This window comes from Mastomys coucha, unplaced genomic scaffold (assembly GCF_008632895.1).
Source record: "Mastomys coucha isolate ucsf_1 unplaced genomic scaffold, UCSF_Mcou_1 pScaffold15, whole genome shotgun sequence".
In the NCBI taxonomy this organism is placed as follows: Eukaryota; Metazoa; Chordata; class Mammalia; order Rodentia; family Muridae; genus Mastomys; species Mastomys coucha.
In genome coordinates, this window is record NW_022196897.1 from 133,236,356 (window position 1) to 133,261,812 (window position 25,457).

The 25,457-nt window shown below is 42.6% G+C and overlaps 2 long non-coding RNA genes across 3 annotated transcripts in view; both read right to left on the reverse strand.

The window, feature by feature from the left end:
- The window catches only part of LOC116092412, a 28,369-nt gene extending 20,940 nt beyond the window's left edge, over positions 1-7,429 (reverse strand). Inside the window, exons 1-2 of the long non-coding RNA XR_004119258.1 lie at positions 7,380-7,429; positions 6,756-6,788 (exon numbers count right to left, since the gene is read on the reverse strand). This is a non-coding gene — a long non-coding RNA (uncharacterized LOC116092412). The remainder of the gene's footprint in view (positions 1-6,755; positions 6,789-7,379) is intronic.
- LOC116092410 overlaps positions 7,425-25,457 on the reverse strand; it is a 78,419-nt gene continuing 60,386 nt past the window's right edge. For both annotated transcript variants that reach the window (XR_004119255.1, XR_004119256.1), the window contains exons 4-6: positions 18,281-18,594; positions 11,483-11,557; positions 7,425-7,453 (exon numbers count right to left, since the gene is read on the reverse strand). This is a non-coding gene — a long non-coding RNA (uncharacterized LOC116092410). The remainder of the gene's footprint in view (positions 7,454-11,482; positions 11,558-18,280; positions 18,595-25,457) is intronic.

Genomic DNA, 25,457 nt, shown 5'->3' on the forward strand with positions numbered 1-25,457 from the left:
TTGGAGGGGAAACTAGGAATGGAGAAATTTACATGTAAATAAAGAAAATATCTAATAAAAAAAAGAAAGGAAGAAAAAGGAATTAAAATTGATACATTGGGGGAAGGGGACAAATATGCATGAACGTGAAGCCTTTTACTTTATATGTTAAACTGAAATTTTTTAATAAATTTTTAAAAAACAGGTAAAGTAATAAAAAATAAGAAGTTCAAAACATAAAACAAAAAACAAAACAAAAAAAGATAGTTCTCAAAGGAAGAAATAAAAACATCTAATAAGTACCTGGAAAAATGCAATATTCTTAGTCATCAGGGAAACTAGTCAGAATGACAAGGAAATGAGCAGCAAGTGTTAGGAGCTGTCAGGAGGGAAAGAAACCTTAGACACTGGTAGCAGAACTGTAAACGCTTGCAGATGCTATAGAATTCATCATGGCATGAAAACAGAAATGGGACTTTTTGGAGAAGATAGGGTACCTGTGAGAGGTGGGGAGAAGGTAATAAATAGAAGTAAATATGGGCAAAATATAACTACATGTGTATGGAAATAAATATAATAATATAATATTTGTAAATATCAAATAAGTATTTGTTAAATATTAAATAAATTAAATGTTAAACTTTATAAATACCAAAACCCATTGTTTTATATACTAAGTAAACAAGAATTTATTTTTAAGATTAAGTGATTGGCACCTTTTCTTATCTTTCCAGGCTTGTGCTTTCTGATGCTAGAAACTGTCACTCTGAGGGTGACACATGACTTTCACCCAAGATTCTTGTTGTCTAAAGCCATGAGACCTGTCTGGTAAGGAGGCATTCTGAGTACCCCTAGCTCCCACATGATCTTCCCAAGAGCCCCATCTTGCTTTTGGTCAGAACATGGCTCAGCGTCAGGGCTACAGTTATTCATTTGCAGGCCAAAATCTAGGACCTTCCTGAGGAGATAGTGTTGTGTGGAGGACAAGAATCTCTAATAGAAAGTTGATACCATTTACAAAAGATTCTGAAGTCTGTGTGAGTCTTCTCTTGCTGCAGTAACAAAGTAGCACAGTAGCATAGACCACATCTTTCTTTCCTTGTTTCTGTAACTCAGCATTGGTCTCTATGGAATGGTGACACATGGATGCATAGCTTCCCTTACTAGACTCTAGTGCTATACTCAGTTTTTCCTTTCCCAGTACTCTAGAAAGGGCCTATGTTACTTGACTGTCACCCTTCTTTCACATTCAAGGTCAAAGAAAGGTGGTGAGAATTTCATCCCTCCTCCCCTCTGTCCCTTACAGTCACCTCTACCTCTGAACTGCCTCTTTTCTGCTGACAAGAGCCTTGTGGTTACCAGGGTCCTATCTAGACTGCCCAAGATCACCTGTGTATTTAAGAGTGAGTTTCCTAGCAACATTAATTATATCCACACAGTGACCCACATCACACAGTACAACCATGTTTTCGGGTATAGGTATCCTTAAGTCTGTGTAAGGACATTTGAACTGACCTCCAGGTCTATGAACACTTTCCTAAAGAAAAACAACAACAAAAGGTCACACATGTTCTTTTATGAGTACTTAGTCAAATCTTCTTGAGTGCATGCTCTATGTCAGCTGTTGTGCTTAGACAGGGAGATGTAACTACAAGTAAAAAACAAACAAACAAACAAACAAACAAAAATGTAGTGTGGCAGCCATCTTGGTTTCCTAACCTAGGGTGTTTCCCTAAATCCAAATTTTCAAAACTAAACCAGAACATTTCCAGAACTCTGAGATAGCTAGTCACCTTGGGTGCAGTCTGTCACCCAACACTTTCCAATCCAACCAGAAGCATCAATGAAACACAGTTAAGGGGCGGTGAGGGTAGCCCAGAATAGAGCATATGCCTAGCATTTTGTAAGGCCCTGGGCTTTGTCCTCCTGAGAAACCAAACAGCAAAGCAAACCACAAGCAGATTTCTGACCAACTGCAAGTTGTTCTAAAAACAACTATAAAGGGGAAAAGACTCGGAGAAATGAAGAGCCCCAGCCCCTGACCTCATCAATGCCCTTTGAATACAATTGGCTCTACCCTAAATGCATCTCAGACTTGGGCTGCATGCTACACACTGTCCTGTCTAAACCTCAGAACAACCCCAGGAACAGAGGGCAGTGGTTGCCCATAACTTTCAGACAAGGACAACAGGGAGAAATAGCTTCTCTAAAACACAAAACAAATGTGCCCCAGTTCACCCAGAAAGACCCTGGTACAGGAGGGATCCTGAGCAAGCCATATGCTATAAGCAAGTCAGGAAAAAGGGAAAGACAGAAAAGACTACAATGGGGTCGTTTCATGAAAAGATAGCAGGATGGTGGCTTCGTCCTGATGAAGCAGGAGAACTAGGGAATGTGGTATTCCAGACTTCTTCCATCATGATGTGGAGTTCATGCCTCCTATGAGTCCCTTAGCTGACAGGCTACAGGGCCGTCTAAGGGTATGTGTAACTCCCAGGCATGTCTGGATCTTTCTACTGTGTAGTAAAGGAGTCTAGGTGATAAGAAGAAAAAGCATTCATGATCCAGACAAGACAGCACCTGGGAAGGTGACCTGTATGTGGAAACCAAACTAACTACTACTCTGTCTTCTCATGTTTAGAAATTGTCTTACCTACCGGGTAGTGTGGTGGTGGTGCATGCCTTTGATCCCAGTACTTAAGAGGCAAAGATAGGTGGATCTCAAAGAGATTGAGTACACCCTGATCTACAGATCGAGTTCCAGGACAGCGACTCTGTCTTCAAACAAACGAACAAAAAAAGAATTTGTTTTAACACTTAAACATTTGTTTTTGTTTTCTTGGCTTTTCTTTTACATGTGTCTGTACTTCTTGTTCACCAGGTCAATGTGACACCAATATTAAACCACAAAGTATTTGACCATTCAGGGTCAGTATAACCTCCCAGCATGACCTTCCCCAACTAATTTACACTAGTGTCTTCTGACACTTAGTTTGCTTATAATGGAAAGACAATTAGCAGGTTCTTACAAAAATAGGCAGATTAAATACCATTCTCTGAACTTGTCATTTTCCAAATGGCTTCTAGGCATGATGTTTTGAATTTCTTGACACATACAGCTTTAACTATGCAAATGTCTTTTCAGAATTGCTGGGGCCTGATAACTCCTAACTCCAAACTTCTCCAGACCTTGGTCTTCACGGTAAATGTATGTTTTAGTGTGACCTTGGATCTTTAGTATCTCAGAGAATGACTGCTTCATGGGTTCCAGATGGAAAGTGTAAAATTAATAACCCCTTGTAGATGAATGCCCGTATGTTTTACACATATTCCAGATGTGTGCTTTGCTTATAGTGCCAATGGTTTAAATGTAATTAACATCTAAATGATCCACCACTGCTTCTGAATTCCAAACTATAACCAGACATTTTTAAGATATTTAGTACTGGATACTGGCACCAAAAAGCCTGGAAAAGAAATGAGTTTCAAGTGGTGAATAAGAATCACCTGTCTCCTGCTTTGGAGAAAGCTATGTCCTTAGGGAGGAAGGCATTTCTCCTGTCCCAAAATAAACACGCACACACACAAAACTGAATACCATGCATTTCTGTTACTTAGGATGGAGTTTAACTGTTAAGTAGGAGAGATCTAAAACCGTTTATTAACAAAATAAACAGCTTATTATTCTCTCCTGTGGATCCAGGCTCTGCTCTACATATCCTTTGCAGTTCCTCTCAACTCACTAACTTATCAACTATCTCTATACTATGGTTTTGTCTTTATAATCCAAGATGGCAGTAGCCAGGTAAGATGATAGATCTATAACATTACTTGTTTGTTTGAGGCAAGACTCTCAATGTGTATCACAGGCTAGATCTCTCTGTTCCTTTTGCCTCTGCTTCTCAAATAAAGGGATTACTGGCAGAAGTTACTGTGCCCAGCTCAGATCAACAGTCTTTCATGAAAAGATTTCTAATGTAACTCTTCCTCCTCCTCCTCCTCCTCTTCCTCTGCCACCTTCTTCTTCTTCTTCTTCTCCTTCTTCTTCTTCTTCTTCTTCTTCTTCTTCTTCTTCTTCTTCTTCTTCTTCTTCTTCTTCTTCTTCTTCTTCTTCTTCTTCTTCCCCTTCCCCTCCTCCTCTAGCTACATGGCTATATCCAAAGGATGCTGTGAAATGTAATCCTGTATATCACTAACCAAGATCCTGCTAACATCCAGGAATGCATTGCTATAGTATATAAAAGGAAATAGATTTATGGAAATAAAAACAGCCTTTGCTTAAGGATTGGTGGTAATTCCTGTGGATAGTTTTATCTTATTTATTTCAGTAAGAATTACTCATGTTTCTTCCCTAAATTGAATGGAATTCCCTTTAGCTCTTGACTCACTTATTCCAGGACAGAGATTATATTCATGATCAATTGTAATTTGGAATAAAGGCTTTTGAACCATGGGAAGTCCATTTATGCTGGATCCCTTCATCATTGTGGGATTCTGCAAGAGATCTTTTTATTTGCTTGGGAAACAGAGATGATGCTACCAAGTGTCTTCTCTTTCCTGCAGCCCAGTGTTAAGGTTTACATCTAAAATGTCCCCCATGGGCTCACTTTTTGAACATTTGTTCCTCAACTTCTGGTGCTTATTTGAAGGCTGTGGCACCTTTAGAAGGTGATACTTCTCTGGCAGAAGACGATGGCCAGAGGCAAGGCTTTGCAGGTTATCCCTGCCCCTGACTCCAGAGTCCTCTCACCTTCCTGGTCCATTGCTAAGTGCCCTGTCTTTGCCATACTCCCACTATCCATACCAAGCCCACTTTCCTGTTTTTCCTCTCTAATGAGAACTGAAACACTGAATCCATAAGCCGAAGGAAAGCTTTCCTCCTTTCAGTTGATTCTGTCAGACCTTACATTGTAGCAAAAGATTAACCAAAGCATCCTTGTACCCAAGGTTAACACATAGGACAATGCTGACAAAGCTTACATACACAAGCACACACACATACATGCACACACATGCACTCTTTCAGCAAGATTCAACCACAGAGGCATTTATAATTGCCTCTTATGAGCTGCATCTGCTCTCTGCCAAGCTCTGCTTCCTCCACCTTCCCTATGTTCCACAATCTACCCCTGATCCCTGCCTACCCTAAAAGCTGCTTCCCACTGATAATCCTTGAAGCTCATACTGAATCACACCTCCAAGGACAGTCCCATCTCATCCAGGAATGCTGAGGAAGGTTGGCTGTGCTCAACATATCTCTCACCGTGGAAGTCCTTCCATTCCCAGGATCTTTGTTTGTGGGCACAGGGGATAGTGATTGTTTTTAGTGGAAGGTGCTATTGTGCAGGGAGTGAAAATGATGCTCCCAGAATCCATCTCCTCCATGCCACCCTGTTAACTGAGTCCTTGGAAGCTGCCACCCTCCTTCCCACTGCATGTGTGTCTGAGGCTAATTAGAGGCCTAGCAAAATGATGACGTGTATAAAGGAGTTTCCCAGCAGCCTTGACCACTTGAGTCTGGTCCCTGGGGCCCATAGGGAGTTGGCTCTTTCAAGTTGTCCTCTGACCTCCACATATGCAAGTATACGCACCAGCATACATATACACACATAAATGAGTACATAAGTGTGATTTTTGAGTAGAACTCATTTGTCAAAATGGTAAAGAAAATGGCTTTAGTTTTCTTGATTAACTTTGTAAATTTTAAAAGATTCTCAAAAAGAAGATTTCAAACAGTCTCACGTGTCAAGGGCTCAGTCTCCTGTGATAGTCAGTCTGTCTCCTTACCTCACAGCAACCCTGCCTGATGTTGCATCTTTGCTCTTTGACCTTTCATGGTGTACTCCAGTTGCTGCCAAATATAGAACCACACTCCCACCTGTCTGGCAATTCTGCTCAGCCCAGAAAAATTATGACACAGCCAAGTGTACTCCTTCTCAAGAACAACCATAAGTTCTCCAGGTATAAGGGCATCTAACTGAAGAGCCTGGGACCAGGGCCTGTGCCCTCCAGCAAGGATTCTCACAGCAGGGTCCTTTGACCAGGAACAGTGGCATCTGGGAAACTTGTCACAAAGGCTTCAAGTTCTTGGCTCCCAATTCAAAAAGCTAACCTGGGCTAGGTATTCAGAAGCAGGACCTAACACGTTATGTGTCAACTAGTCCTCCAGAGGAGCCCTAGAAACTTAAAGAACCCAAGCGATATAGATAAGAGAACATCTCTAAGACTCTCAGGCTAGTCTTAATTCCTAACACCTGAAAGTAATGCCTCCACATATTTTCAATCCATGCCTTGGACTTAACATAGTTTTCCAGTTTTGATCCTATGCTTTTGAGAAACACATAACCATTCATGCAACTTTTAGAGTCTATAAATACTACATATTAAGGTTGGCAAAGATTTTCCTCTACGTCCTAGCACTTCAGGAAAGAAAAATTAAAATGGTTGTTCAACTTTTCTGCTGCATGACCTAGAAAAGACTCCAGCTGCTGTAGGTGGATCTGACTCTACAGCAGGCAATAAAGGTCTCACTAACCCGCCTTTATTTGCTTTCTGCTCAAGATAAACATTTATCACTGGGTGTATTGATTAACACCATATCGCTTCCCTCCCCACACTTTCACAAAGGAAGCAGGCTCCCCTTGGGAACACAACCCTTTGTGGGGCTCACAAGAGCCCCACTGTTATGTTGGCTATGAAGGTGTGGGACTCCCTGTGCCTAGAAGAGGCATCAACCGTCCTCATAAGTTGCTTCGAACACTAAGAAATGTACTTACTTAGGCAGCAGTTCAAGACAAAACGCACGCTACCTGGATGAGGCATAAAGAAGACACAATAAGAAACAAAGGACACTACAAATTGTCACAGCCATTAGTTTCTTTTCCATCTTATCCTCTTCTTAATCACTAGCAGCTTTTAAACTGTCTGCCTTTTCTCTCATTTACATATGAAGAATGTTGAGTATATGGAATCACACATTATGGTATTTTTTTTTTATGCTTCATATAGTTCTCTGGAAATCATCAATGGTTTTTGTTTATATATTTTGGTACATATATGTATATACATATATGTATGGCTGAGCCATTTCTCCAGCCCTGTTTTCCTTTTTATTGCCAAGTAGTATCCTATGATATGATTTATCACATTGTATCTAATAAGTCACTCCTTGAAACCTATGTACATTGAATCAGCTTGAGGTTGTCTGAATGAAACTGTCATTTGCACAAAGGTGTTTGTGGGAATACAAACCTTCATCCCTTTGGGCAGAAATGTCTAAGAACTCAACTGCTGATCATAGGCGGTGACATATTTACTTTTTAATTATTTTATATTTATTTATTTTACATTTGGTGTGTGCTTGTTTTGCTTGCATGTATGTAAATACACTATGCACATACCTAGTGGCTGTGGCAGTCAGAAAGAAGGCATTGGATCCTTCAGAAGTGGAGTTACAGATGGTTGTATAGGTCTTCTGCAAGAAAATAAAAAGTGATCTTAACCACTAAGCCACCTCTCTAGCCCCACAAATCTTTTAAAAGAAACTAGCTGACTGTTTCTCAGATTAGCTGTACTGCTTGACCTTCTTACCAGCAATCTCAGATGCAGTTTCTCTACTTCCTTGCTAGCATTAGATACTGTCACTATTTCTCATTCTGCCTTTTATTAGCATCCTCAATGCCTGATGGTTTCCCTCAGTCCTGCTCACATTTGAATGTGCTTGTATTTAATATTCGCAACCTCATCTATGAAATGGTCCTTCACACCCATTTTTCTAACAGGAATGTTTGGGGAGCTTCGTCTGCTGAGATTGGAGAGCCCTGTATATATCATTTGTCTAAGTTATCATTCAATGAGTGATTTGTGACATACTCTCTAGCAGAGCCTTTCACCAAGCATAAGTTGCCATCTTTATGTCGTCTAGTGATGGTTTTTCTCTTGCAGATTATACTTTGGGTATAAAATCTAAGAACCTTTGGCTTATCTCTTAAAGACTGCCTTTTATGTCTTCTTCGAAAAGTGTTGTAATTTTACATGTAAGTCCCGTAATCCATTTCAAGTTAATTTTTGTCTAAGACTCGAAACTTAGGTCATGGTGCAGTTTGCCCTGGGATGTCCAGATATTTCAGCGCTGTCTTCCTCTACTGATAACCTTTGTAACTGTGTCAAATACAGTCACGTAGTAGGTTACCGAAAGATGACAAACTGATTCCTCCTCTTTTTTTTTTTTCTAAAGAAAATTTAGGTTACTTTAGTTCCCTTGCCCTTTCCATGCCAATGTTAGAGAAACACTACTTAAACTCTCACTGGAGTTTTGATAAGGACTATATTAATCTCATAAGTACACTTGGAGAAAATTGGTATCTTTATATTTAATCTTCCAATCCATGAACATAGGATATTTTCTCTACTTCTTTTAAGTCTTCACTAGTTCCCTCCTATCAGCAGTATGGATTTGGTAGCATAGATACCTTGTACTTGTTTAATTAAATTCCTCCACTCCTTCCCTCTTTTCTTACTTACTTACTTTTGTTAAACACGCTCTCATTATGTTGCCGGGCTGGCCTCAAATTAATCAACTTCTTACCTCTATCTCCCAAGAATTACAACATGTGCCACTCTACGTGATAATCATAAGTCTTCTTTCCTCCCTTCCTTCCTTCATTTCTTCCTTCCTTCCTTCCTTCCTTCCCTCCTTCCCCCTTCTTCCCTCCCTTCTTTCCTTTCCTTCCCTCCTTCCTCCCTCCCTCCCTCCCTTCCTTCCTTCCTTCCTTCCTTCCCTCCTTCCTTCCTCCCTTCCTTCCTTCTAGAACTGACAAATGCTACTATATTTTAATTTCAGATCCCACGTGTCACTGCTGGAATAGAGAAATACAACTAATCCTTGCGTATTGTTCTTGTGCCCTGCTTTTGTTTACTCACTAAGATATTTCCTGTAAATTCCTTGAAATCTTCTATAGAAATGATGGTGTCATATGCAAGAAACAGAAGGTTTTGCTCTTACTTTCTGGTCAATATGTGTTCCATTACTTTTATTGCCTTATTAAACTGGCAAGAAGTTCCAGTGCCATGGTTGAGAAGGATGGGGACATGAACGTTCACTGTGTTTTCAACCACAGGGGACATGTCCAGACTTTTATCACCAAACATAGTTACCAAGCTGAGTCTGTTTTCAGCTACACTTTTCCAAGTCTTCTTGTTTCAGATTTGTATTTACTCTGTGTGTGTGTGTGTGTGTGTGTGTGTGTGTGTGATATGTGGTTTGTGTATGTGGTGTGCATGTGTTTGGTGTGGTGTGGTATGGTGTGGTGTCTGTGTGTGTATGATGCTTGTGCTCTGTCTGTGTGTGCTCTGTGTGTGTGGTGTGGTGTGTATGTGTATGTGTGTGGTGAGTGTGGTGTGGTGTGATGTGCTGTGGTCTGTATGTGCGTGGGATGTGGGGTGTATGTGTCTGTTGTGGTTTCTATGTGTGTATATGATGCATGTGCTCTGTTTGTGTGTGCTCTCTGTGTGTGGTACGGCATGCATGTGTGTGGTGGGTATGGTGTGGTGTGTATGTGTGTGTATGAGTGTGTGTGTATGATGCATGTGCTCTGTCTGTGTGTGCTCTTGTGTGTGTGGTGTGGTGTGATGTGGTGTGGTGTGTATGTGTGTGTATGAGTGTGTGTATGGTATATGGTGTGTGTGTGTGTGTGTGTGTGTGTTTAGGAGAGCGGTCTGTGTGTCCAGGTGCCTTTGGAGGCCAGGAGAGGATCCCCTGGAGCTGAAGTTACATTTGTGAGACACATGAGGTAGAGACTGCAATTTTTAACTTTGGTCCTTTCTAAGAGTAGCAAGACCTATTAACCACACAGCCAGCTTTCCAGGCCTCTTTCTGAGAGTTCTTCGTCATGCACAGGTGTTGAATTGTGGTAAGCACTTACTATGTAGATTTTTATGATTGTGTGGATTTTCTTCTTTAGCCATTTAAAGAGGTAAATTACATTAATTGATTTTCAATATTGAACCAGTCTTGCAGCTACAAAACAAATCCCATTTGGCCATGGTATATAACTTTTTGATATATTACTGAATTCCTCTTGCTAAAATTTTGCTAAAGAACTTTTGTCTGTATTTAGTGAGATATTGATCTTTAATTTTCTTTTTAAATTGTCTGTCTAGTTTTGGTGTCAGCAGTGTACTAACTTCATTTAAGAAGTTGACAGATATTTCCTCTTCTCTATAGTCTAGAAGAGATTGTGTAGAAAGTATGCCATCTCTTCTTTAAATATCTGGTCCCATTCTAGAGTGGAGATTTATTTGGGGTGGGTCAGGTAGTAAAAAAAAACCAATGTTCTTCATTATTAGGAGACTTTAAAGTTATGTCCTGCAATGGCTAAGATAAGATCATCTGTGCTTTTCAAGAAGTTGTTGACTTTCATTAATGTTGTCCTGTCAATATGCAGAATTATACTAATTATTTTCTGTGTGTATTTTGTTGTCTGCATAGTCTATAGTAGTATCCCCTGTATTATTCCTGATGTAAGTAATTTGTGGCCTTCTTGTTATGTCTGTGTATTGCTTGGTCTGTCAGCTTAACTGGCCTTTCCCAAGAAAAAATGCTTTGCTTTGCTAATAAAAATTAGTAAAACCCTATTTCTTTTCCCTTCACTGATTCTTTTATTATACATGTTAGTTGCTTATTTGCTTTTCTTCTTCTAGGTTCAGGAGGATAAGAGCTTATTACTATTGATTTGTGGTTTTAATCTGTCTTAACTTACACACTTAGAATTATACTTTCCAACTTCACAATGTCTTAGCTGAGCACAATAAATGTTGATGTGGTGTATTTCCTTTTACTCTATTTTTTTTTAAGTTGAGTTTCACTAACTTGATTTTTTTTCTTAACTGGACCAATGAATGGATTGTTTGGGCTATCATTTAGTTTGTCGGTGTTTGAGGACTGCTCTGCTGACTTACTGTTGTTAATTAATTTTCTTCTATCCTGGTCAGTGAATATTTTTTACAATTTCAATTCTTTTTCACTTTGTGGAGAAAATTAGAGATCCAACAACTCAAGTTCTTGAGCAAGCTACCACTGAACTGAATTTCCTATCCTGCTTTCCATTCTTAGAGGGAGGGGGACTACAGCCTAGGATACAGCTCAAAGTGTTCAGGTGTAGTTGGTTATTTTTTATGAGCTTTAATGAGATCCTGTTGTTTGATGGCCATGTCTCTCTCTCTCTGCCTCTCTCTCTTTCCTTCTCTCTCTCTCTCTCTCTCTCTCTCTCTCTCTCTCTCTCTCACACACACACACACACACACACACACACACTTTCTTAGTGAGTCTAGCTAAACATTTATCTATACATTGGTCTTTGTTTAGCACCAACTTTTGGTTTTGTTAAGTAATTAAAGACAGTGAAGAAGATGCCCTGGGAATAACAAGCCAGTAGCTGAGATTTTTAGTCCAACCTCCTAAGATTGTCCTTATATGTGAGTTTCACAATCAGGCTCCACATACCTGCTGAATAAATATGACTTTTGTTTAATTACACTTCTTGTGTTTTCTGTAGCATGACCATTAGTCTGTAAGCACCTACAAGGGAAAATGAATTGCCGTCTAGTATCCTTCCACATAACAACAACAAAAGCAAACAAAAGCCCAGAATTAATTATCTAATTGTGGTGGTCGTTAATGAATGATCCACACTGGGTTTATCATACACATGAGGATAACCAAGTCTCCCCTGCAGCTGAGATTTGTGGTCATATCATCTTCATCACACAAAAATCAAAAGCCTAGGAACTATGGGAAAGTGCAGAATCAACACCACTGGGTCCTGCATGAAAACATCATGAATTCATCACAATGCTTAGCCTTGAGGCTGCAAGAGTCTTTTCTGTGGTGACCGGTCCTGGAAGCAGATGGCAGCATAGAAGCACCTGAGAAATGTTTGAACAAATGCCTCTACTCCAGCCCACCTTTCTTCTTCCTCTCTCTTCCTCCTTCTCTTCCTCCTCCTCCTCCCTCACTTCTCTTCCTCCCTCCCCCTCCTCCTCTTCCTTCTCCTTTTTTTCTTGTCCTCTGTTTTAAAAGAGAATTTGTCGATGCTGTATTTAAATATGAAAGGCTGCTAGCAGGTTCTATGGTGCTGTTGGTGTGAATAAGATGGCTCCCTTCTTGTCACTAATGGCTTGAGTCCCTGCAGACTGACACACCCGTTGTTGTAGACATGGATGCTCTCCTTTTTATAACTTTATTTCATTTTCTGCTCATTTCTGGTGTTGACTTAAAGGGCCTTTATCACATTGAGCTGATAATCTATGCTTTATGGCTGCGATTGTGAGCAATGGAAGCAGCGTGCAATACTACACGCATATAAATATTTGAACAAGAAAAAGAAAGTCTGTCTGATGTGGGCCAAGGAAGAAATGAATTTAAACAAAACAAAACAAAAAATGCCACTAGAGGGACCTGGACACTGAATCACAAACTGACAAGGTGATGCTCCAGTGGCACCCTCTCCAGCTTTGAGATTTCACCAGTGGGCACTTGCCGTGGCCCCTGCATCACGGGGTACTCAGCTGAGGTCCACGTTTAGCAGGCTTATGACGTCACTGATGTGGCTTGCGTATTTGGTCAGGATCACTAAAATAATTCCCTTTGAGAAGAATCAATTTGCTCTTGCAGGGAGTTAAAGACCTGAGGGGTTTTAATTAGTTTACCCGGCCTTTGCATTTGATCACCAAACGTTATTGCAGAGTTCAAAGAACACCAGCCTGTGTGCCTCCCTTTCCCTTTTTGTGGGGCGGGGGCTTTGCCGCCTTTTTCTGCATCTCCTGTGAATAGTGGAAAATAAGGGCAAAATGACATTCGACTTAGAAAGTAAGAGCACCAGGAAGCGAAATTGGAGGCAAACAGAACAGCTAATTTTGCCAGGCATAGCTGGTGTTGCCCGCGGTTGTCCCTGACAGCCAGGCGACTCCGAACCACCTGTGTTTGCTCACTAGCTTTCCCCAATCTGCGAGAAAATGGCCAGAGCCGGTCACATGGCAGGCAGATAGGCCAGGCACCATGGGAATACAAAAGCCGGAGCTTTTAGCAGAGTTAATCATTAATGCGCCTTTTCTTTGTCCCATTCAGGAGTGCTGAAGGCTTTGATAGCCTGTATTTGCCATGGGCCGGCTGCAGGCAGAGCCAGGTACTAAAGGACCCATCGGCTCCAGGATCTCTACACAGTGTCTGAGTCCTGTAGGACCTGCCTGTAACCTTTCCACCCAATCCTGCCTGTCCCAGGCTAGCAGCCTTTTGTCGTACTGTCCATCCACCTTGCACCTCCATCAGATTCTACAGCCCCAGCCTGGAACCCTGGTGCATAGTGTGTAACTAAGCCCTAATGGGCAAGGCCAAAGATTAAGAGTTTCTGCCCACAGTCTGCCATTCCCTGGATCACAACTCCCCTTAACAGTATAAAATAAGGGGCAGGTGGGGGTGGGGCAAAAATGAACATATCACTCGCTTGCTTGCCTGCATGGAGACTAGGGGAGTATCATTTTGCTGTTAGTAGCCAGAGTGTTTGTTTCCTAAAACTTGGCTTTAGAGTCACACCTGAGCAATTCTGATGTCTCTGTCTCTGTGTCTACACTTAGGGAATGCTGACAGGAGTTGTTACAAGAACACCCAACTCCTTAGCCTTCTTCACAGGAAGGAGCCCCTGTGTCATGACTGCTGCTAAGGTGAACCCTTGGCTCCCAGGTCTTTTCCTGAAGTTTTCTCCTTTGGTCTCTGAAACCACAAACAGGAGGTTTTGCCCCCCTACAGGCTGAAAACAAAACAAAACAAAACAAAACACTACCTTGTCTTACTGTCAGCTTCTGAGAACAAAACATCCTGGCTGTCAAGATAGAGGGAGACCAGTGACACCCCATGGTCTTTCAGAGCAGCTAATAGCAACCAGAGGACATCATTCATTCAAAATGGGTTTGCCAAGGGACAGGGATTTAAAAGCTTAGAGCTATTAAGGGCAAAATGTCCTTCTGGGAATTGTGAGCATGAGGGTATCACTGGCAACGTAGGCTATGATTTAAGATGTCTGACAGATATCACACTCATAGGCTAGATATCTGGTCGTCTCCCTCGGATTCGTCCAACTCCCTTTGGCTGGGTCAAAAACCTTAGTGAGATTTCTCCATCTATCTTTATGATATCAAGAGCATTTGAAGTGAAGGTAGATTTTATTAACTTCCTTTTTTAAAGCAGATGAGGAAGTGAAAGTCGACTGACTTGTTCTTCTAACACCTAGGAACTCAAGCAACAAACTGATGGGTAGGACCTGAGAGGATTAGACCATGTGGACAGAGTTTCAGAACAGACTCACTGACTACCAGTGGGTGTCGCTTTGTGTGCTTTGCAGCCTGGTGTCATTCTGGAGGAGATGGCCATGTAGGTCAGACAGTACATTTTACTCAGTGACTTGATGGCAATGACCTCATACACTATACCCAGTATAGGATTATATCAATAACCTCCTGTAATTAGAAGTGAATGAAGAAGAAAAAGATGGACTGAATTGGGTACCATCCCATTTTCTGGGAGGAAGGTAAATGTCTTAGTTTAGGATATCCCAAACTTAAACCCTATGTTAAGACCTAATTTTTTTTTAATTTTTTTTATGTTTTATTTTTATTTTCTTGGTGAGGAGAGGGAATGAGATGAGAAAAGGTCTTTTATATAGCCTTGGATATCCTGGAACTCACTATCTAGACTAGACTGGGCCTCAGACTCACAGAGATACCTACCTCTTAGTGTAGTGGAATTAGTGGCTACATTTCCACACCTGGAAAGAGCCCATTATTTATATGTAAAATGATCCCAAAGAATGTCAGGGGAAAGAAATCAGCAGGAGTAGGTATGTGGGCAACCACCAGAGGGTCTGCTTATGGCCAGAATCATTTTATCTGCCCAAGAGCATTTTCTAGACAGAGAGGTGCTGCTCTTCATGGGTAAGGTGTTCAAAGTGGTGGGGAACTGACCCATCTAGGAGATACCTTCAGCCAATGAACACAGCTTATAAGCAGAGCCTTAGTCATGGAAATTCAACCTGGAAGAAAAGATGGTGCAGGCCTCTACCAGGTCTCCCTGTTGTGTGTATGTGTATGTATGTATATGTGTATGTATGTTTGTGTATATGTTTGTGTGTATCTCTATGTATATATCTGTATGTATGTATGTGTGTGTGTATATATATGTATGTGTGTATGTGTATGTATCTTTATGTATGTATCTGTATGTATGTGTGTGTGTACATGTGTGTATGAAAGTCAAAAAAGTCAACTTCAATGTTGTTCCTCATACCTACCAACCCTGTTTTTTTTTCAAGATTTATTTACTTATTTTGTGTATATGAGTACACTGTACCTATCTTCAGACACACCAGAAGAGGGCATCAGATCCCATTACAGGTGGTTGTGAGCCATAATGTGGTAGCTGGGAATTGAACTCAGGACCTCTGCAAGAGCAGTCAGTGCTCTTAACTGCTGAGCCATCTCTCCAGCCATCAGCTCTGTTTTTTAAGACAAGGTCTCTCACTTTGACCCAGGGTTGGCCAGGTAGGCTAGGCTGGCTGGCTAGTGAACCCCAGGGACTCTGGCGTATCACTTTTCCAGTTCACCACCCTGCCCAGCCTTTTACATGAGTGTTAAGGATCAAACTAAGATAGTCATTGCTTGCATAGCAAGAACTCTGTTGACGAAGCTATTTTCTCAACCACTCTGGTGTCTGCTGTTTACAAAGCAAGCATTCTCTAGCATGGAGTGACAGGCCCTACTCAGAGGCCTTCCAATCATCAACTTCAGAATGTTCCACTGCAGAGTGTTTGTGTGTGCTTCCTGGGAGCCACATGTTTCCCTTTGGCACCCAACTCTCTGTAGTTACCCAGGAGCTTGGCAACGGTGATGCTTGTGATGAAGGGAACTGGGCAGTGGAATAAGGACATCCAACACTTATAAAGTCCTGGTCCTTAAGGACTCTTTGCCCAAAGTCATCTCTCCTTTCATTGAGATAGAGTTTCACTGTGTCTTCACATAGTCTAAGTGGATGTAAAAATCTTTTAGCTCACGATGTAGACCAGGATGACCTAAAGCTCCCACAGATCTGCCTGCTTCTGCCTTTCAAGTGCTAGGAGTAAGCCATACTCCACCATGCCTGACCACTATCACATTGAGCCACTTCATTCAGCTGACCCTGTACTTTACAGCAGCAATTCATGCCTTTGGCCAGTGTTTCTCAAAGTGTGGCTGTGAACCAGTACCACCATCAGATAGGAATTTAGTCAAGGGGCAAACTTCAAGCTCTAGTCAACAGAAATCTTCCCAGTGGAACCCCAGGAGTAAGCCCTGCAGAAGTGCTGAAGATGTCTAGAGGGTAGTCATCATAGTTCTCTTGAGAACTTCTTCTGCTCCCTCCCCCATTCTCAGCTTTCTAGATCTTCTTACCACATTCTTCCGTTTTAAAAGTCAGTGCTTTAAGAAATTTTGTCAAGATATCAGTTTTCCAGAACAGAGGTTGGTTAATCTTGATTTGTTTTGCATGCATCTAAAATATTTTTCATAAATCATGAAAATATGAAATGCATTCATCCTGGAAACAGAAACACAGGCAGTGGGGGCGAGACTCCAACCCCAAGGTTTTTGGAAAGGCTACTCTTCTCTGTCTCTGACTCTGACAGCACTGGGCTGAACACTGAGTGCTGAACACTGAGAAGTCCAGGACAAAGAGAAATGTTAAAATCCTGTAATTTCAGTACTTGGGAGGCTGAGACAGGTGCAAGGTTGAGGCTTTCCTGAACTTGATAGTGTTACCCTATTTGGCCAAGTAAGCCAACTACAAACACTCCAATGAATGGGTCCACACACATCATATCTATGGGTAGCATAAACTGAACTCAGTGGGTAATTTTAAAAAAATGACAAAATTTGGAGGGTACAGAGAGATAAGGTGGACCTAGGAGCAGTTAGGTGACGTGTAGGGAGAAAGGTGGGGAGAAAGGTGGATATGACCTAAATACATTAGAGTAAATTCTCAAATAATTAATAAAAGTAATATATTAAGAAGTACAAATGAGAAAACTCCAGTGGAATGGCACAGTGAGGTGGTGGCTCTGAGTCTAACTGGTCATTGAGCCTCCAAGTGGGACCCAAGACACTATATGGAAAGACATGACTTCTGTCCCCTGTTCAGGCCTCTCCAGATACACATGGCACCCCTGGGTATTTGTTCATCTGCCCAGTGCCCCTAAATGCATCTGTGTGTGGCTCCTCTTGCTTCTTACATTCCAATGTGCTGTTATAATCTGGCCTGACTGGAAGGTAACTCTGGATCAAAGCTAGACTGAAAGTGGTGTGTTCCTCTCCAGGGTGACCTTCCCTAGGGGGTTGTTAGAGGTAGAGGTGACAGTGCAGATGGGGCAGGCACCAAGATGGAAACAAGCAGTATATATGCTAGGAAGGAAGGAGTGAGTCCCACCCCCAAACCTCAGCTTCCCCATGGCAAGTGCTTGGACTAGGCATGCTCCCGTGCCTCCCCTTCTTAGTGTTTCTCAGGTTCTGGATACTCCTGGAAAGGCACGGCTTGGGCCAGGTAGCATTCAGCAGCAGCAGATGACTAAATGCTTATGTTCTACCCACTGCCTGACATCCATAGCCTTGCTTGTCTGGTAACTTTGATGCAAACTGAAACAGAAGGCACCCTTGCAGCTTCCAATTTCCACTTATGATTTTGCTCAGACTATCAAAAACTGATTTTTCTACATTTACTAGGGAAAAAAATCTGAAACCTAAGACTTCCCTTTGCTTGTATTTTCAAACACAAAGCAATATTTCCATATGATTTTTGCAGCATTGATTATTTTCCATAAAAGTGAAATTTTTCTGGGATTATTTTCTGTGGGACACTGATTTTATCTCCTTCTAGTTCCTTACCTCCCTCTGGGTGATGTTTCAAGTAAAAGACGCATGTTAAAGACAACTTCTTCCCATATTCAGATCTGAAATCTTGGGTGTGATAAATTTGAGGGGTGTTTTTCCTTTTTTATTTTTAATTGAAAAAATTTATACTATGGATTCTGATCACAATTTTTCCCTCTCCTCAACTTGTCCCAACTCCTCCCCAGCCAACTCCACATCCTTTCTCTCTCTTAAAAAAAAAAAAAAAGAAAGAAAACAACACACAAAATAAACTCCACAAAAAAAAAAATACAAAAACATACAAAATTAATACTATTAAATTTGTTGGGCAATTACTATTGGGAAGGTGGCCTACCTTGAAGTATGGTTAATATACTCAGTGATACTTCATTTCAGTATCAGCTGCAGAGAACTTCTTGGTAAGGAGTAGAAATCCATGCCCAATTCCCCTCTCAGTGCTGGAGCCCATCTGGCTTGAACCTGTACAGGCCTGGTGCAAGCTGCTAGAGTCTCTGAGAGTTCATGTGGTCATCAGTCCCGTTGTGTTTCCTTGGAGTCCTCCATTCCCTCTGGCTCTTAGAATCTTTCCATCTCTTGAGGGGTGTTCTTCAACCATTTAGGACTCTTCGGAGAACCTTAACATTATTCCATACCGATCATGTTCAATGACTGTAGAGATAAGAAGAGTGTAGGGAACTGGAGTTATTATCAGTTGTGAGGTACCATGCAGGTGCTGGGAATCAACTCCAGGTCCTCTCCGCAAAAGCAGTCAGCGCTAACCACTGACCCATCTCTTTAGCCCTTTATCCAGTTTTCCCAGTGTTCAAAGTTTTTTTATAATATACAGCTGGGAGAGGGCATTACAAATAAGTTTACCCTTCTCCAGATCCAAACAACCTTCCCTCTTGGAGCTCACAGTCCTGAGCCACCAGGTCTGAAGACTTATCTGCTGAACTAAGTATTTTGAGGACTTTCAAATATGCAAGCAGAGAATGTCCATGAAATGTCCCATTAGGGGGCTGTTTGGCTTGTACCAGAGTCAAGCTTTGTGGTGCTCTTGGGTAGGCTAAGCTGTTCCTCTACCTTGGTACTTACTAGAGTCCACAGGGTTTTCCATAGACTCTGGACACGCAGAGCCCTCGCCTCTCCACACTAGTGGATGGGAAGGCTTCATGGAACAAGGGCGCACACACACTGTTTTAGGACAAGTGGTAGAACAATTTTGTTGTTCCACATGAACAACCGACAAACCAGCTCATTCTGAACACTGATCTCCCTAAAAGGCATTAAGACGAGAGCAGAGTGGTGAGCAGGGCAAAGGAGTGTATCCCCGTGCCTCCCGGAAGTGGCCGGCCAGTTATTTGCCAGAGATAATGCAGGAGTGAGTTCTGATGGATGGCACTGGCCATTGCGGTGACTGCAGAGTAAGATTGCAGAGGAATGCCTTAAACTGGGACTTAGGATAGAGGTCCAGGGAGGTTAATGCTGCCCTCAATGTCCTTGAAAGGCCCAGTGAGGAAGAGTCAGATTGGTAAAGCAAACACTGAGCTGTATCGTTTGATGTAGTATTGGTGCGAGGTGCTACGTTAGAAACTGCATTTAATTTTGTTTTCACATGGCCTGCCCTGGCCTCAAACCCATTTTGTAGCTGAGGATGACTCTGAGCAGCAGATTCTCCTGCCTCCACCTGCCTAGAATGACTACTGGTGTGAGCCAAATGCCTGGTTTGTGTGATGCTGGGGTGTAACCCAAGGACTCCTACATGCTGGGCAAGCATACTATCAGTGTAGTTTTAAATATTCTAGTGTGTGTGTCTGTGTTCACATCTGTATGGCTAGTGTGCATGCACGCATCTGTGCTAAGGAAGCCAAAATTCAATGTCAAGTGTCTTCCTCAATCACATTCTATCTTGGTTTTTGGGACAGGATCTCTTACCGTACCTGCAGCTTTCTGATTAAGCTAGATCCTTAGGCTGTCCAGTGATCCCTAGGGACCTACCAGCCTCTGCCTCTCTAGCATTGGTATTACAATGGTGTATCACTGCATCTGACTTTTTGATGTGGGTTCTGAGGAATCAATCTCAGATTCTCATGTTTTTCATAGCAAGCATTTTATCAGTCAAGCCATCTCCCCAGCTCCTATTCAATTCTTAATGCTCAAAAGCTTGGTCACCACCCAAGAAAAAAAAACGAACTCCTAGAGAAGAACAAACTGGGTGGCAGTCTAACAACTCAGATGCCCACGCTCCACTCCTTCTCACACTCATCCACATATTTCCAACTGTCAGTCAACACAGTCCTGCCTGTGGTTGTTGAACAGGGGTGCTGTGATGATTCAGCAAAAATGAAGACACCAAGGAGACTGCGATCTGGAAATGAAAACCTGTGCTGCAGTTGTTCTGTGCTCTAAAAGAAGAGAGGCCATCCTTTCCCCAGGTGACAGTGTCCCAGGCATGGCCCAGAGAAAGTGCCTCTTACCAAAGAGTTCCCCAGATGGAGTGGCACTACAGCCTCAGACACTCATTGGCATGAGTAATGGTTACCCAGGCAGATGGAGCTTGGTAATGAACTGCTAAGTGGATCTACAAGAGACACCTGCCTGCCTGCTGGCAGAGCCCCACCCCACCCCCAGCTGCTCTCTTCGACACTCTGTTCCTTCGGCTGCAGGAAGTTCCAAACGTTTCCACAACCATGTTCCTCTTTAGGGAGAAGTTACTCTTCTATGGCTGGGTAATTGGAAGGTCACCTCACTGACTTGGTGATAGAAACTGTCTTTCCCATGTGGCTTCTTTGTCCTCATTTATCCCTGGGGTTGATGGGTAGTGGTGTAAGCAGGCACCAGGCTTACTCAGCAAGGGCTGCTTGGCTACACCTGCTTCAGTCTTGTTTACACATCGCCTCCTCTCTCTACCAAGGACTGGGAGTCCTCTGGGTGCCTAGCAGATGTTCTGCAGTGCTATTTTTGTAGATAAAGCTCCTCCTCACACACACACACACACACACACACACACACACACACACACATACACACACACATCCTTTTTAATATGTCCTTCAAGGATGCTGGGCTAACACACTTCCTCTTAAATACCAGCTTACATCTACATCTGAGCTCAAACCAGATGCTCCCTCCATTTCTCTGACCCCAGCTCCTTACTCAGGATAGTACCACGGAAGTAGAGCTGAAGATGTCTTCCTGATACCACAGTAACCTAGAAAGCTCCTGCAGCCCCTCACAGGGAGCCTTTATTTGTTCCCTCCACACAGCAATTCTAGTACTCAAGAGGTCTTACTCACCCCAAAGGAGAAAAAGGTTCTCATATACTTAAACCATCCCCTCTGGCCTGAGTGGTATCAGTTTAATATCTTTGTCCCAGCTCCTTCAGATCTTTATGACCCACAGGAGCTTGAAGGCACATTCATTTAAAAGTGTTTGCTTTGGGAACAAAAGGTTTCAGAGAGTCAGAGGGTACATGGCACCCAGTCAGGGAATGTTCCAGGAGGAGCCACTTAGGAGGCCGTCAGGTTCACAGATGCTGGTGAGAAACTATATCCTCAACAGTTGAGCCACAGTTTTTCTTCTGTACCCCAAAGCTTTCCTCTCCGTCCCTGAACTGCCATCCTTGAGGCTTGTTTGTGTTTGGGTTGTTTGAGATCCATCTCACCTGTCAGAGCAGCTACCCTCCCTCACTGAAGACACGGATGGTATGAGTAGGGTCAAGGTACAACAGGGTCTTGTTTACAGGTACCATGCCTGCCGGGACCACCAGTCCTGTGTGTGCTTTTCCACACTCTCCTTGCAGTCCCTCTTGCCTGTTTCCAGCTCCACGCTCACACTTGGAAACGGAACCCATCTGGGTTGGCTTCGTACCTTGCATCATGTTATACCTGAAATGAAATTATCCTAAATCTTGTTCTCTGGGTGACCCTGGCTTCCAGTGGGCAGGAAGCAGGGAGCATGGGGGGATAGCAGAAGTCTGAACTTCAGTGACAAAGTGGAGATTGCTGTTCTCTGAATGCTGTTGGGTAGCTACAAGGAGGGACAGATGCAGAAGTGCCTGGTAGATGGATGTGCCAAGAAGTAAGTTTGTCTATTTTCCAGAGGCCATACCCAGGTCTGGTGGCCAGCATGCAAGCCTGTTGGGGCTATAAAGACAGTTTGTCAGGTGACAGATGGGCTCCAACACTCCTGGCAATGATGATGTCACCTGGTACACTGGAAAGGGGCTGGGCTGAGGGGCCTTGAGGAGCAAGGATCAGCAAACAGGAAGGAAATAAAATGTCTCCTACCAGCAGTGAAGATAAGGTTTTTTTTTTTAATGGGGGTGGGGCAGGACCAGCTAAGTTTGCCCCAGAACAAAGAAGTCATTTTTTTCCTTTGCTGTGGTGTGGAGAAGGGATAGGTGAGTGGGAATCGTCTGCCTTACTCAGGAAACCAAGGCCGAGAAACTTCCTGGTGTCCACTCTTGAGGGTACTACCCTGGTTGTCGAAGCCAGTCCACCTGTCACTATGACACTTGGTGTGGGATGTGCTTGTGATTTTTCCCCCTAGGGCCTCTCTAGTGGATCTACCATTTGTGAATGCTGCAACGGGTGTGGTTTCATAAAAAAAAAAAAAATCCTGAAAATGTCTCAAGAGTCTGAGAGAAATGATGCTGTGTTTGTACTGTAGCCTGGGGATATGAGTTCTCCCATCCTACCTCCAGCATAGAGAAAATGGCTGGAGTTCTAGGTCTCACTTATCCTATCTGTTACAAAGAGATGCACAGGCCCAGAGGAAAAGATGGAGACCTAACCCCAACAGCTGTAGATCTCATATGTGGCCCCTGTCCTCAGCACACAGGGCCCAGTCAGCCCAAATGGAGATTAGAGATTAATATTCATCTATCTATCTCTAACCTCCTCCCTTCCTCTCTCTCTCTCCCCCACCCCCACACCAGGTAATTCCACTCACAGGGGGTATTTTGTTAAAAGGTACTAAAACATCTAGCAACTACCCTTGGAGAAAGGTGCTTCCCTAGAAAGCATGCCAAGTGCTGCAATGGTTATCTATCCTAGGGCCAGGCACAGCATCTGGGCATCCTTAAGTGACTGAAAGTCTCCATTCTGTTTCTCATTAGAAACAGACCAGGCATCTAAGGGATAATAAATTAGTAAGTTTAAAAAGGGTATAGATCCAGATGAGAGAGGAGGTGGGGAGGAACTGGGGGGAGTAGGGGGAAGGGAAACTGTAATTAGAATATATTGTGGGGGCTGGAGAGATGGCTCGGCAGTTAAGAGCACTGACTGCTCTTCCGAAGGTCTTGAGTTCAGATCCTGAGTTCAGAACCACATAGTGGCTCACAACCATCTGAAATGAGATCTGATGCCCTCTTCCGGTATGTCTGAAGACAGCTACAGTGTACTTACATATAATAAACAAATAAATCTTTGTTTGTTTGTTTTTTCGTGACAGGATTTCTCTGTGTAGCCCTGGCTGTCCTGGAACTCACTTTGTAGACCAGGCTGGCCTCAAACTCAGAAATCCACCTGCCTCTACCTCCCAAGTGCTGGGATTAAAGGCATGTACCACCATCTTTTTTTAAAAAAAGAATATATTGTATAAAAATCTTTTTCAATAAAGGAAAATGTTCATAAAATATATACCTACTTTCAGTTGTAGGTGTGGACTATGCACAAGAGGGGGAGAGTATCATTTAAAGTCCTTTTATTATAATGTTCTCAAATATGCCTCCTAAAGTAAATGATTTTGCATTTAAAGAAGAAGGAGGAGGAGAAAGGAAGGAAGGAAGGAAGGAAGGAAGGAAGGAAGGTAGGAAGGAAGGAAGGAAGTCTCCTTTTTATGACAACTCCAAAGAAGCCAAAGAGCAGAGGAAGAGGTGGCATGGAGTTGGTCCCGCATTGACTTGTGAATCTAGCAGATCAGAAATGGGTTCACACACTCAGCTGCCATGTATTGTGTGATCCTAATATACTTTTAGCAGACCTGAGTTTGGTTCCCAGCCCTAACATAGGGTGGTTCACAAGTGCCTTTAACTCCAGCTATAGATCTGATGCCCGTTTGTGGCCTCCACGGTCTCTGCACTCATGTATACAGACCCACACTCTGACACGCACACAGAGTCATGACTTTCTTTAATTTTTTTTTAGTTAAAATTTAAAAAGCGAGCATTGTCTTCACACTTCAAATTTAATGTGAAGATAGGCATTATTTTCAAATAAAAAATAGTTTTTTTTTATTTCATTCAGAGTCTTGCTGTCTAAGACAGCTCAAGGGTTTAATAACTTGCAGATGATTTTGCATTTCTATGTGTATTTTGAGGGGTATAAGGCATTTGCTTAGTTTTTGGAGGTGCCAGAGATGAGGCTAGAACCTTATATATGTTAGGCAAGTGTCCTATCACTATGGTATATACTGAGCTATAGTCCTTTGGATTTTTTTTAATAATAGGTTGGGGTGGGGTACATAAATAGTTTTATTTATTCTGGAATGATGTTGAGTCTGGAATTGCAAATGTCATGGACAGCTTATTAGGGGACTCCACAAGGCAGGTGTTCTGGTACCAACCTCAGAGCATAGATTGGTGTTTCTAAGATTGGTTTTATTTTTAATCTCGGGTATGTATCTATGTGAGTGTATGCCATATGGGTACCCTCAGAGGCCTGAGGCATTAGATTGTTCACAACTGGAGTTACAAGTGGTTGTGAGCCACTTGATGTCAGTCTGGGGACTGAATTCACATATAAACCAAATTTCTACCCAGTCTGTGCAGCCAGTGATTTCTTTTAAACTGTGTGCTGAAGTTGACATAATTAGATTTTTCCATAACGCAAACACACTGACTCTGCTTCATTTATAAGCTGCGCTTAGATGTGAACCTTAAAATCACTGTTTTGTTCTCTTTGACTTTATGGCAAGTCGGGTTATAATTTTAAGCTAAGAGACAGATGCTAGCAAATAACTAAGCTTATCAGGCATTTTCTTGGTTTAAGGATGGATGTCATGGCATAAGAATTCATTTGAAGACCGAGTCATTTAAGAAGGGAAAAACAAAAGACAGTGGAAGGCCACAGGAGCAAAATTCTCTTGGTAAAATGAGTGAGTCTAGCCTGTGGCCGTCTACTTCTCCGGAAAAGAACACATAGCTGACTGTACGTTAAGAGCACTGTAGAGGTTAAATGAGATAGGAGTTCTTGGCCAGGCCTAAAGACTTGCTGGCTGGGGCTAGTCTGTCTGGAGCCAGGCTGGCTGGGGCTAGGCTCCACTACCAGGTCTCCACAACACAGAGAAGCCATGGGACAGCTGCCCCTTGGGATCAGAGCCAACAGTGCTAGCTGGCAGTCGGGGGTCAATATGTGTACCACTACCTATCAGTGACCTAAGGTCATCCCAAAACACTGCAATCTGTTTTTACAGGCTATTGTTTTACTTAGAAACAAAGGAAGGGGTGCCTGAGTGTGGACAGGAAAGGAGGGGATGAACTCACACAGCACCTGGATGACTGACGCTCTGTGTGTGGTGGGGAGGGGCAG